The sequence below is a fragment of the Neofelis nebulosa genome, chromosome 1 (assembly GCF_028018385.1).
Source record: "Neofelis nebulosa isolate mNeoNeb1 chromosome 1, mNeoNeb1.pri, whole genome shotgun sequence".
Lineage (NCBI taxonomy): Eukaryota > Metazoa > Chordata > Mammalia > Carnivora > Felidae > Neofelis > Neofelis nebulosa.
This window is the reverse complement of record NC_080782.1, coordinates 151,342,026-151,354,152: the sequence shown is the minus strand read 5'-3', so window position 1 is coordinate 151,354,152 and position 12,127 is coordinate 151,342,026. Positions and strand designations below refer to the sequence as shown.

Below are 12,127 nucleotides of genomic sequence, written 5' to 3'. Positions count from 1 at the left end.
TAAATATTACATTAGCTGTACATGATTCTTAGATGTGCTTTGGTAGATATAAACAGTTCCCTTATACAGCTAGTTATCTGAGGGTTTTTAAATGATCAGCTTCGGGTGTTGTATGTAAGTGATGAATCACTAAATTCTATACCTGAAACTAATATTACACTGTATATTAACTAACTGGAATTTAAATAAAAACTTGGGGAAAAATAAAATAAAATAAAATAAAAATAAAATTATCAGGTCTTTGTTTTGTCAAATGCTTTTTATATTTATTGAAATAATTATTTTTAGTCCTATAATTTACCAATATTATGCATTACATTAATTGAGTTTTGGATGTTAAACCAAATTTACATTTTAAAGATAATCCTACTTGTTCATAATGTGTAATTATTTTTATACACTGGTGGATTCAGTTTACACATTATTTTTGGAAAGTGGATGTGCCTATGTTCATGAAATACATGGTCTGTAGGTTACTTGTGATGGTGTTGCTCGTTCTATTATCTGGATAATAACTGGCCTCATAAAATAAACTGGTAAATGAATTGGTAAATTTCCCAGTTCTTCCCCACTTTTGAAGTGTTTATAAAAGGCTGGTAAATATTCCTTATTAAATGTTTGATAACTTTATCAGTGAGCCCACAGGGTCTGGGTTTTTCTTTGTGAAATATTTCCCTAATCTCTTTACTTGCTACAGGTCTATTCATGTGTTCTATCCCCTCCCGAGTTTACTTAGATTATTTGTACCTATGTAGGAATTTAATTCTAATTAGTAGTATTCTTTGTTTCTAAGTTTACATGCAAATTGAGATGGAAAAACAAAGAGTAATAATGTAGGAGAATGAGACTTTGGGGGCAATTTATGAGTACCACTGTCACAGATTATAAAACTGTAGGAAGAAGAATATACCTACCACTCCTTTTTCTTTTAAGTTTGTTTGTTTATTTATTTATTTATTTATTTATTTTGAGAGAAAGAGAGAGAGGACGTAGGAGGAGCAGAGAGAGCAGGAGAGAGAGAGAGAGAGAGAGAGAGAGAGAGAGAGAGAGAGAATCCCAAGCAGGCTTTTCACTATTACCACAGATCCCGATGTGTTGCTCAAACTCATGAACGGTGAGATCATGACCTGATCCGAAACCAAGAGTCAGACGCCTAACCAACTGAGCTACCCAGGCGCCCCATATACCTATCACTTCTGTAATTACTACTCATATTTATTGTTTGGGACAAAGAAAGTACAGAATAAAAACAAATAGGGAAATATCCCATTTCATTTTGGATTTTATCAAGACTGTGGACTAACTCTACCTTCTTTTTTGCATCAATAGTTAGGACACAAAAATGAGTTTAAATATAATTATATAAAAATGGCATAGTAAATAAAGAATGGCATTGTGAAATTAATAATATTGTGATATTGTGATATGAAAATTTAAAAAGCTAGAGTGTTTAACAATTACACATGAGTTAGGCAATATCTAAACATATACACATAGACAAAATACCAAAGAATTTAGTGTATAAAATAAAAATTTATTAAAGAGAAAATAAGTTTTTGGATAATTATTTCATGAATAAGTTGTTTAAAATTGATTGTAATTTTGCCACATTTTTGCAACATATTTTTATTCTTTTGTGAGAACTAATTAGTACCAAAGGACTGACAGTGGCATAGACATTGCCCCAAATCTTCTGGCAATCTAGGATGATGGTGACACACACCCATAACAGGATTACAGATGATGAAGTCCACCCAGTACACAATCACAAAGAAACTCACCAACAACAGGATGGTCTAGTTGGCTCTTTCCTTTGGGGAGACTCTTGAGGAGAGGCTGGTGCTGTGAAGGTGCTGGCACCGCCTCTGATGCCTGAACAAGTGAGTCACCATGTATGTACTTGAGAGAAGTATGACTCCTATGAAGTAGACATCCCTGTATAATGTCAAAGTGAAAAACAGTGCCTTGATGCTGGAGGTTATAGGGAAAAGTGAACAGTATTTACTGACTTTCAGTAGACTGGTCTGGGTCACATTAGAAGATGCAACAGTAGGGGCACCTGGGTGGCTCATTTGGTTAAGGGTCTGACTTTGGCTCAGGTCATGATCTTGCAGTTCATGGGTTCAAGTCCCGCATTGGGCTCTGTGCTGACAGTTCAGAGCCTGGAGCCTGTTTCGGATTCTGTGTCTCCCTCTCTGTCCCTCTCCGACGCGTGCTCAGTCTCCTTCTCTCTCTCTCTCTCTCTCTCTCTCTCTCTCTCTCTCTCTCTCTCAAAAGTAAAAAAAAAATATTTAAAAATTTTAAAGAAGATGCAACAGTAAAAAAGATGGGATTAATACTGAGAGACAAACCGAAAAACCACAAGATGATGAAGGAATGGAAGATGTTATTTGTGCATTTATGTTTAAATCTACCCAACCAGGAGGTGATAGGGCTGATTGTAATGGCCTGGATTATGCTCAGGAGGTAGGTGATGCAGATGGAGAGACCTCTCATCAAATCTGCTCATGTAGAATAAAGCCTTACATTTGAAATCATTCAGAAAGTTTGGTGATTCAAACAGCTCTAGACAACAAAAACAGCATAGTGAAGAGTTTCATTATGTGGACAAAGGCCAAGTGACAGATGATCAGATCAGTGGGCTTAGGTCTGTGATCCAGAAGGAATGTGAAGATGTGGAAGAGGAGGAAGGTGTTGGCTAAGATTCCAATGCCAACTTGTAAAAATTGACATAATTCAATAGTAACATGCATGGAAAGTGTAATCATCATAGTGGAAAAGAAGAAATGAATTTTGTACATCTAGAAAAAAAGACCTCACACCATCCATGTTATTTATGCTATAGTCAAAATCATCACCATTTTTTTTATTTCACCCAGTTAATCAGTAAACCTATGTTGTATAAAATCTTAGAAATACAGTCTCAACATTATTTCTACATCAAATTGAGTATCTGTATCTATTTATAATCTATCATCTATCATCGTCATCATCATCATCATCATCATCATCAAGAAATCTCACACAACATACTCTCAATCATACCAGAATAATGTAATAATGTGTACCCATTTCCCATACTCCCGTGATACATGCATTTCCCCTTCTCCTTCTCCTTCTCCTTCTTCCTCCTCTTCTTCTTCTCCTTCTTTTTCTTTTTCCCCTTCTTCCTCTTCCTCTTCTTTTTGCTTTACTATTCTGTAAATATCATAATTTAGCCTATCTTATATTCAGCACCAATAATAGTAATGGCCATATAAAGGACTCATAGGTGTTTGTATAGTTGAACTGAAGTAAACTTTATGCTACTGGGGAAAAAAATCACCAAAACAGACAATTAAGAAAAAAAATAATGTTCAAGAGGGAGGGAAGCAAACCACAAGAGACTCTTAAATATAGAGAATAAACTGAGGGTGAATGGGGGGGGCAGGGGGAGGGGAAAATGGGTGATGGGCATTGAGGAGGGCACTTGTTGGGATGAGCACTGGATGTTGTATGTAAGTAAATTTGACAATAAATAAATAAATTGACAAAAAAAAAAAAAAGAAAAAAGAATGTCCAAATAAGTCTTCCAACACATACTGTGGCACTTTCTCTTCTTCCTCCTTCCTCCTTTCATAATACATGAAAAATTATATGTAAATAAATTGAACAATGTGCAATAAATTGATAAATTATGGGAAACATATAATCTTCCAAACTGAATCAGGAAAAAAATAGAAAACTTCAATTTTTTCATAATGAAATTGAATCAGTAATAAAAAAATCTCTCAAAAAACAGTCTCCAGGACCATGTAGATTCAGAAGTGAATTCTACCAAACATTAAATTTTTTTAAATGTTTATTTTTAGTTTTGATAGAGACAGAAAGTGGAGGAGGGGCATAGAGTGGGAGACAGAGTCCAAAGCAGACTCCAGGCTTTGAGCTGTCAGCACAGAGCCTGAAGCAGGGCTCCAACTCACAAACCTCAAGATCATGACCTGAACTGAAATTGGATGCTTAACCACCTGAGTCACACAGGTGCCCCATCCAACAAGCATTTAAAGACAAGTTAGTACTTGTTATTCTCAAATTATCCCAAAAAATAGAAAAGGAAAGAAAACTTACAAATTAATTCTACAAGGCCAAAATTACAGATACCTACACCAGACAAAAACACTACAAAAACAAAATAAAAGGAAACTATAGCCACAAATCTCTGATGAATATAGATGCAAAAAAATCCTCAAAAAATATTAGCAAACAGAATTCAGCACTGCATTAAAAAATAATTTACCACCATTGAATGGGATTTATTTTAGAGATGCAAGAGTGCTTAAATACTCAGAAGTCAATCAGTGTGATATATAACATTAACAAGAGGAAAAATAAAAATTATATGATCATCTCAATAGATGCAGATAAGGTATTTGACAATATAAAGCCTTTGTTTATAATAAAAACTCTCAACAAAGTGTGTTTAGAGGAAACATACCTTGATATAATAAAGGGCATATATGACAAGCCCATGCTAACACCACACTCAATGGTGAAAAAAGGTAAGTTTTTCCTCTAAGATTAGGATCCAAATAAGGATATCCATACTCATCACTTTTGTTGAAAATAGTACTGGAAGTCCTAGCGAGAACAATCAGACAAGAAAAAGAATAAAATTAATCCATATTGCTAAGGAAGAAGTAAAACCATCATTATTTGCAGAAGGCACAACACTATGTATAGAAAACTCTAAAGAATCCACTCAAAATATTAGAATTGAAAAATTAATAAAGTTCTATTATATAAAGTTAATGTACAGCAATCCATTGAATATCACTACACTAATAATGAAGTAGCAGAAAGAGAATTTAGGAATGTATTTAACCAAGAACGTGAATGACCTATACTCTGAAAACTATGTGATATTGATAAAAGAAATTGAAGATGACACAAACAAATAAAAATATATTTCATGCTCATGTATTGGAAGAGCAAAGATTGTTAAAATGTACACACTACCCAAAGCAACCTACAGATTCAGTGCAATCCCTATCAAAACACCAATAACATTTTTCACTGAACTAAAAAAAAATCCTAAAATTCATATGGAATCACAAAAAATCTCCAATAACCAAAGCAATCTTGAAAAAGAAGAAAAAAATATGGAGGCATTACAATTCAAGATTTCAAAGTACACTAGAAAGCTATAGAAATCTGAACAGTATACTACTCGCAAAAAAATAGACACATCAGTGGAACACAGAAAAATTCCACATTTATATTATCATTTAATTTATATAAAAGGAGGAGGCAACAATATACAATGAAAAAACAGTACTTTCAATAAATTTGGGGGGACAAAACTAGAGTTACATGCAAAAGCATGAAACTGGACCACTTTCTAAAACCACATACACAAAAATAAACTCAAAATGGATGAAATGCCTAAACTTGGGTAGAAAAAAAAATACCTGTGGTAACTGAAAAAAAAAATTAAATAGCTAAATTTGATAACTGAAACCATAAAACTTCTAAAAGAAATAGGCAGTAATCTCTTGGACACTGACTGCAACAACACTTTTCTAGATATGTCTCCTCAGGCAATGAAACAAAAGCAAAACAAACTATTGAAAATACACCAAAATAAAAAGCTCATGCTAAACAAAGAAAACCATCAACAAAACAAGAAGACAACCTACCAAATGGGAGAAGGCATTTGCAAATTATATTTCTGATAAGGGGTTATATACACAATATATATAGAATATACAGGAGAAGGCTTAAGACGCTAAAGTAGGGAGACCCTGGGCTTTCTTCATCCCTCAAACACAGTTCTATTGAACTGGTCTGATTACCGTGGTCTGATTACTTGGAACACCTAGGATATTGATCTAAGGACTGGTAGAATGATCTCCACAGTGGAAGGGAGACAGCTTGGCAGGTGTGAGGTATGTGGAAGTGAATTGGGGGAGAGAAAAATGGCCGTGCCACAAAGGGGAGGGAACCGTTTCTGTAGAGATAGAAGGGCTAGAAAGAGAGAGGGGTTGAGAGAGTGTGGCATTGAGTTAGCACAAGAGGAAAAACCTCTCTGGCATGGACTGGGGAGGGAGAAGTACTGAGTGTTCCAGTTCTTTTTTTCAAACAGCTTTCGGACCTCAAACTCTGAGGTTTTGGAAGTGTGTGACTTTCTCAGGAGTGGAGCTGTGGTGTGCACTTCTGGGGAGGAGGGAGCTGGCCCCAGAGTGCATAATGAGGTGTGGACATCTCTGAGGTGCACTGGGAGAGAACAGTCGCCTTTGTTGAGTACTTTTGGAAGAGGGTTTCTTGACTCCACAAGGACAAAAGACCCTGCAGGTGCCAGGCAAAGGCCTTTCATCAACAAGGTGGAGAGACTCTATGTTGAACAAGGGGAGAAGATCCATGCCATGCTGGGTCCTTTAAGAATTTAGGTTTTTGGGGCGCCTGGGTGGCTCAGTCGGTTGAGCGTCCGACTTCGGCTCAGGTCATGATCTCACGGTCCGTGGGTTCGAGCCCCGCGTCGGGCTCTGTGCTGACAGCTCAGAGCCTGGAGCCTGTTTCGGATTCTGTGTCTCCCTCTCTCTGTGACCCTCCCCCGTTCATGCTCTGTCTCTCTCTGTCTCAAAAATAATAAACATTAAAAAAAAAAAAAGAATTTAGGTTTTGAATCTCAGCCATATGCCAAAGATAAAATACAGGATAGTTGTGGGGCAGAGTGAGCTGACTGCCCTCACTATTCTGTGAGGGCTGCCTGAACAGCAGGTTTGAAAATCCTGGTCTAGGGGTGAAAGATTGGGATGGTGGCATTTTTCTCCCAACACCAACATGGTGGGACCTCAGAGAGCAAAACAGCCCCCACTGGAGGCAGGACTCACTTACCTGCCCCTCCTAGCCTGGCAGCTGCTTATTTACTGGGGCAAGACTGACTCTGAGCCAACGCAGCTGGCCTCATCTCCAAACTAGCACAGCCAGCACCCGCCTCCCACACCCATGCACAAAAACCAGACAACTCTTTTTTTTTCCTATTTTTCCACCTTCTTTTTTTCTTTTGGAATCAGGATCATGTTTCTTTCTTTCTTTTTGTTTTTCCATTTCCTTTTCTCTCTCTCCCTCTGTCTCTCTTTTGACCACACTTTATTCTGTTCTTTTTCCTTTTTTTTTTTTCCTTTTCTTCTCTTTTCTTCTTCTTAGTTTTTTCTTTCTTTTTCTTTGGAATAAGCCTTATATTTTTTTATTCTCTTTTTTTTTAATGTTCCTTTTCCTTTTCTCCTTTTTTGAGATCATGCTTCACCCATTTTTTCCAAGTTTACTTCAACAAACAGATCAAATCAGACTTAGTTAAAGGTCCAAACACTCCACCACTGCAAGCAAGGATGAGCTCTGCAGAGGACTTAAACCAATAATATGAAAATACAGGTAAGGTGAATAATTTTACAGGAAAATATAAATGACCAAAATTGATTTATTTGTCAATTCTGGTCTATTCAGATACTGAATATATTTTTATAATAGTTACGCATCACTTGTCCCCAAAGGTCTTGTCCAGATGGTTCCCTGACTTAATGCTAGAAAACCAACAGTTCTGTGGTGCATAAAAAAAAAATTCTTGGCAAAGAAGATGGAAAGTTTCATTATTTGTTCTAAGATTGCTGTGCAATCTTTTTTTTTATAATTTTATTTTTAAGAAACACAAGGTGAGGCTTGAACTCACAACCTGGGATCAAGAATCACATGGTCCACCAACTGAGCCAGGTGCCCCAGCCACATAATCTTTACTTCAAATTGATGAGAATAATACTGGGGGTGGCAGTGGGGAGAGAATTAAATGTAGGGAAATTACATACCTACCTCACTAATGAATATAGAAGAAAAGCTGATATTAAATATTAGTATACAGAGAAGAATATTGTAAAAGTACTACACCAGGACTGAGTAGAATTTATTCTAGGAATACAAGAATTCTTCAGCTTTGGTGTAGATGACATAATAGAGCTCTCTCTTTACTGCAGAAAGAATCACAGGTTTGATGTCCATGAATGTGGAACACCATCTTTAAGATCAGATCTTTTTTTTTTTCATTACAACTTCCTTATATAATTCAGTCTCTGTCCAACTCTAAGTTTGGACCAACTCTCTGAAAAAGCATAATCAAAGTATAGTAACCAGAGTTCATCCACTTCCTTCCTTCAAGTGGAAGGATTCTTGTGAATGCTGTTCTCAAAGGGCCTGCATTCAGCTGGTGGCTTCTTTACAACCAATTCTCATTCTACACAGTTCTGCATATTATGAGAGGATGCTGGCTAACTCTACTGCAAAGAAAGTCTTCTGAGGTGGGAGTGCCTAATGCTGATGCCTTAGGGCAACACTCTTCAAGTTATCCCAGAAATGTCCATTGACCTTGTAGACTTCAGGCTTGCTGTGCAGTGTGTGAAGCCCTTGCTGCTCCAAACCCCTCCCTCCTCCCAGGACCCAGCTAAGGATGTGTGCCTGCAACTCAGAGAGCAGACAGTGTACTTATCCCACTCTCTCACTGTGTGTGTGTGTGTGTGTGTGTGTGTGTGTGCGCTTTACCATCTGTATGACAAATGTACAGTGGTATGATGGGGTTCTTGAGCAAAAGGCTAAGAAAAAATTCTTGAAAGTCTTTGGTGCAAGAAAGGTGATTTTATTAAAGCACAAGGACAGGATCTGTGGGCAGAAAGAACTGCACTGGAGTTGTGAGGAGTGACTGATTGTATACTTTTAAGTTAGTGGGGGTTAGAGATAGTGTTAAGTCACTTAGGAATTTGAACACAAGACTTTCAGGACCTTGAGAGGCTAACCACTTTTAAAATAGAATTACTTTTAGTCTTTGATAAAACAAAAACATTAAGGAGGTAAGACAGCCATGAGTTGCTTGAGCAAGGTCACACTCTGCATGTTTCAGTTGTCTATTAGTGGGCTGCAAGCTGTAAGGAGATTTAATTCAAGCTACATTTTTGTTGCCTTTGTTTCCCTCATCAGGTTCATTATGGCTGACAGGCACAGGACTTTCAGTCTGAGCTTTTGGAAAACAACAAAGGAAGTTATGTAATGAGGAAAGCTCAGGGGGCCATGCTTTGGGCTGAGCGGGGTGGAGGGAGCAAGCGATGAGAAATTAGCAAATCCATTCTTTCTGCCCCTGAAGTGTACAGAGCAAAATCCTTCTTTGTTAATAATTGTCTCTTCTTTCATATGTCAATCCACACAACTGACTAGCTTCCTTTGTAAGGAGTAATTTGCTGGTGCATGAGAACATGGCAAAGGCCAAGGAGACTTGGTCCCTAAACTCCAGGGGCCAGAATTATAGATGAAAATAGAGCCACATCAAGACATACACAAATGTGTCCCTATGAGACATTTATACAAGTTCAAACTATGAGGGGCAACTTGAAGAGTGAGAAGGAAGATATTTGTACACAAAGAGAGGTAGAGTTCACCCACGAAGATACTGGAAGGAGTTATGAGCAGGGTCTTGGGGAAAGAGCATGGATTGGCAGAGAGAAGAGGTGGGTAGAATGCCATATGAAAAAGCATGATGGCAGCAGGTGCTGACTGGTGAAGATTAGGGGCCAAAAATAAAAGGAGAGAAGTCTGAGAGGTGGAGATAGAGGTGACACGCATTTCTGCATGGACTCTGAAGATGAGGGAAAACAGATTTTTTTCAAACTAAGGAGAAGACATGACTCCCCATCCTTCCCAAGCCTGCCTCTGTGCTCACAAATTCATCATAAGCCCCTCTTACTGTCATTTCTTTTGCTGTCTTTCCTGGGAAGAGGAGGATTAATTCATCTCATTGTGTATTCAGCAAGACTTTTTGTTGCATCTCCTCCAGTGCCCCACTGTGGTGTTGGAGAGTGGCCTTTGTGCTGTGGAGGGGATTCTCTGGCCCACCCCCAAGTTCCCTTAGACAACCCCCTGGTGAGGGCCAGGGTACACCAAAGAGAACTGGTTTAAATGAACTGACGGAGAAGCTCTAAGGAGGTGGGTTCTTCACTGTCTAAGGGCAGGTGGAAGTTCTTCCCTCCCCACTTACAGCCTCCGGGAGTACAGAGGTCATTCTTTTTTTGGATACAGGCCTTTATGTGCTTCCCGAGGACTTCAAATGGAGGTACCCATATGCAGCTGGTGGATGGGGCACGGGGCCCTGTCCTTGCTGGAGATGCACCCTGATGTGCAGGGAGTAGCAGGTGGTGTCTGCCTTCCACGTCTCAGCAGGGCTGTATCCAGAGTCACACAAGTGGACTCTGCCTGTGGCCTTGGCATTTCTGCTGTGACAGTTCCTTTTTTCCCCAGGCACTGTGGAGGACCCCAGAGGAAGGACAATAAAAAGGTCAAGATAAATGTTGCCAAATAGCCTGTCAGTGTGGTCACCATTTTTCTTCTCTAGCCTGAATCAATTCACGTCCTTTCAACTTCAAAATAGCTCTTGGCTGTCCGTAGAACAATGTTCCGTTTCACCAATGTTCCGTTTCACCGTGTGACAGGAAAGATCCTTTGCAACTTGATCCCATCTATTTTTTTTCTTTAAGTTTTTATTTACAAAAACTTAAAGTTTGTTTACATACAGTGTTACACTAATTTCAGTTGCACAATATAGCATTTCAACGTTTCCATGCAATACCAGCTGCTCATCATCACAAGTGCACTTTTTTTTAAGGTTTATTCATTTTTCAGAGACAGAGTGTGAGTGGGGGAGGGCAGAGAGAGAGGGAGACAGAGAATCTGAAACAGGCTCCAGGCTCCGACCTGTCAGTACAGAGCCCGATCCGGGGCTGAACTCACATGGACAGCGAGATCATGACCAGAGCCGAAGTCGGAGGCTCAACTGACTGAGCCACCCAGGCGCCCCTTAGGTGCACCTCTCCTCTGGTAACCATCAGATTGTTCTCTACGTTAAGAATCTGTTTCTTGCTTTGATTCTCTCTCTCACTTTTTCCCTTTGCTTGTTTGTTTTGTTTTTAAATTCCACATATGAACTAAATCATATTACTTTGCTTCATATTTTTTGGTCAGCCTTCCCTTCTACTGCTGAGTTTCATAAACTGTCAGAGCAAGCCCATAGCCTTTTCCTACCCATACATGCTAACCACCTCTTTCCACTCAGAATGTCTGTCCCCTTCCCCTTGTCTTCATTATTTTGCTCCTGCTCCTGATCTTGTTTAGTGTTCATTTTATGTTTAATCTATTCCTGAGCTCTCCTCTATTTCTCCAGCTCCAGGGACATGGACCCACCATTTGAGCTTGCTGCACAGCCCCTTTGCCATCCTAGGACATTTTTATGCATTCATAAGCCTATGATGCATCCAGCAGCCTGCCTGCACATGGAATGTCACCTTCAGCTCACTTCCACTGTTCTCACTTCCACTTACTCAAAGCCCTGGCTCCTGCACAAGCCCCTCCCCAAACATCAGGCATTTCTGGGAGTCCTTGAGAGCATCCCGCCTGTACTGGAGGTACCTTATGTCCCAGCTCTGACCTGCCCCTTAGGAAAGATATCAGGGAGGCGTACATCCAGGTGGCTGCACTGTGGCCTATGGTAATGGGGTAGGGTGAGGTATGCTTGCTTCTCCTTTGTTGAGCTCCACTCCATTGGAGAAATCCCAGTTCAGTGCCCAGAGAAATCCCAGTTCCAGAAATCCTTGGAAATCTAGTTCCAAGTTGTATGTGAATAGCTCTTGCAGGTTTTACTTATGGCAACTTCTCCAAGTCTATCTTCTTTACTGCCCTTGCCATGCAGAGAAGGGTATAGCTGGTTAAGAGTTGGGCACCAGCCATTAGTGCATAGTCCAGTCCAGTCTCTGCATCTTTGTGCCATTGAGCAGAGAGGGGCTAGCTGAGGATGGCCATCTTCTCTCCGTGGGGCCCCAAAAATCTCAGGCAACCAACTGGAGTATTTTCTCCCTGCTCTGAGTCTCTGCAATTCACGGTCTCTGCAAAGCTTCCAGCTACCTTTCCCCTCCTTCTAAGACCTTAGGGAGATATTGTCTATGGAAATTCAATTCATGATTTTTCTCACAGAGACAGGATGTGACAGAGACTTCCTCGTTTTGTTCTCTCTATCTTTTTATATAGCAAAGAGAAGAGCAAGCAGCATGTGTATTAAGGTAGAAGG

The 12,127-nt window shown here is 39.4% G+C and overlaps 1 pseudogene; it reads right to left on the bottom strand.

Moving 5' to 3' along the window:
* Window positions 1-1,513: 1,513 nt before the first annotated feature.
* Window positions 1,514-2,771, bottom strand: LOC131483628 (putative vomeronasal receptor-like protein 4; annotated as a pseudogene).
* Between the last annotated feature and the right edge of the window lie 9,356 nt (window positions 2,772-12,127).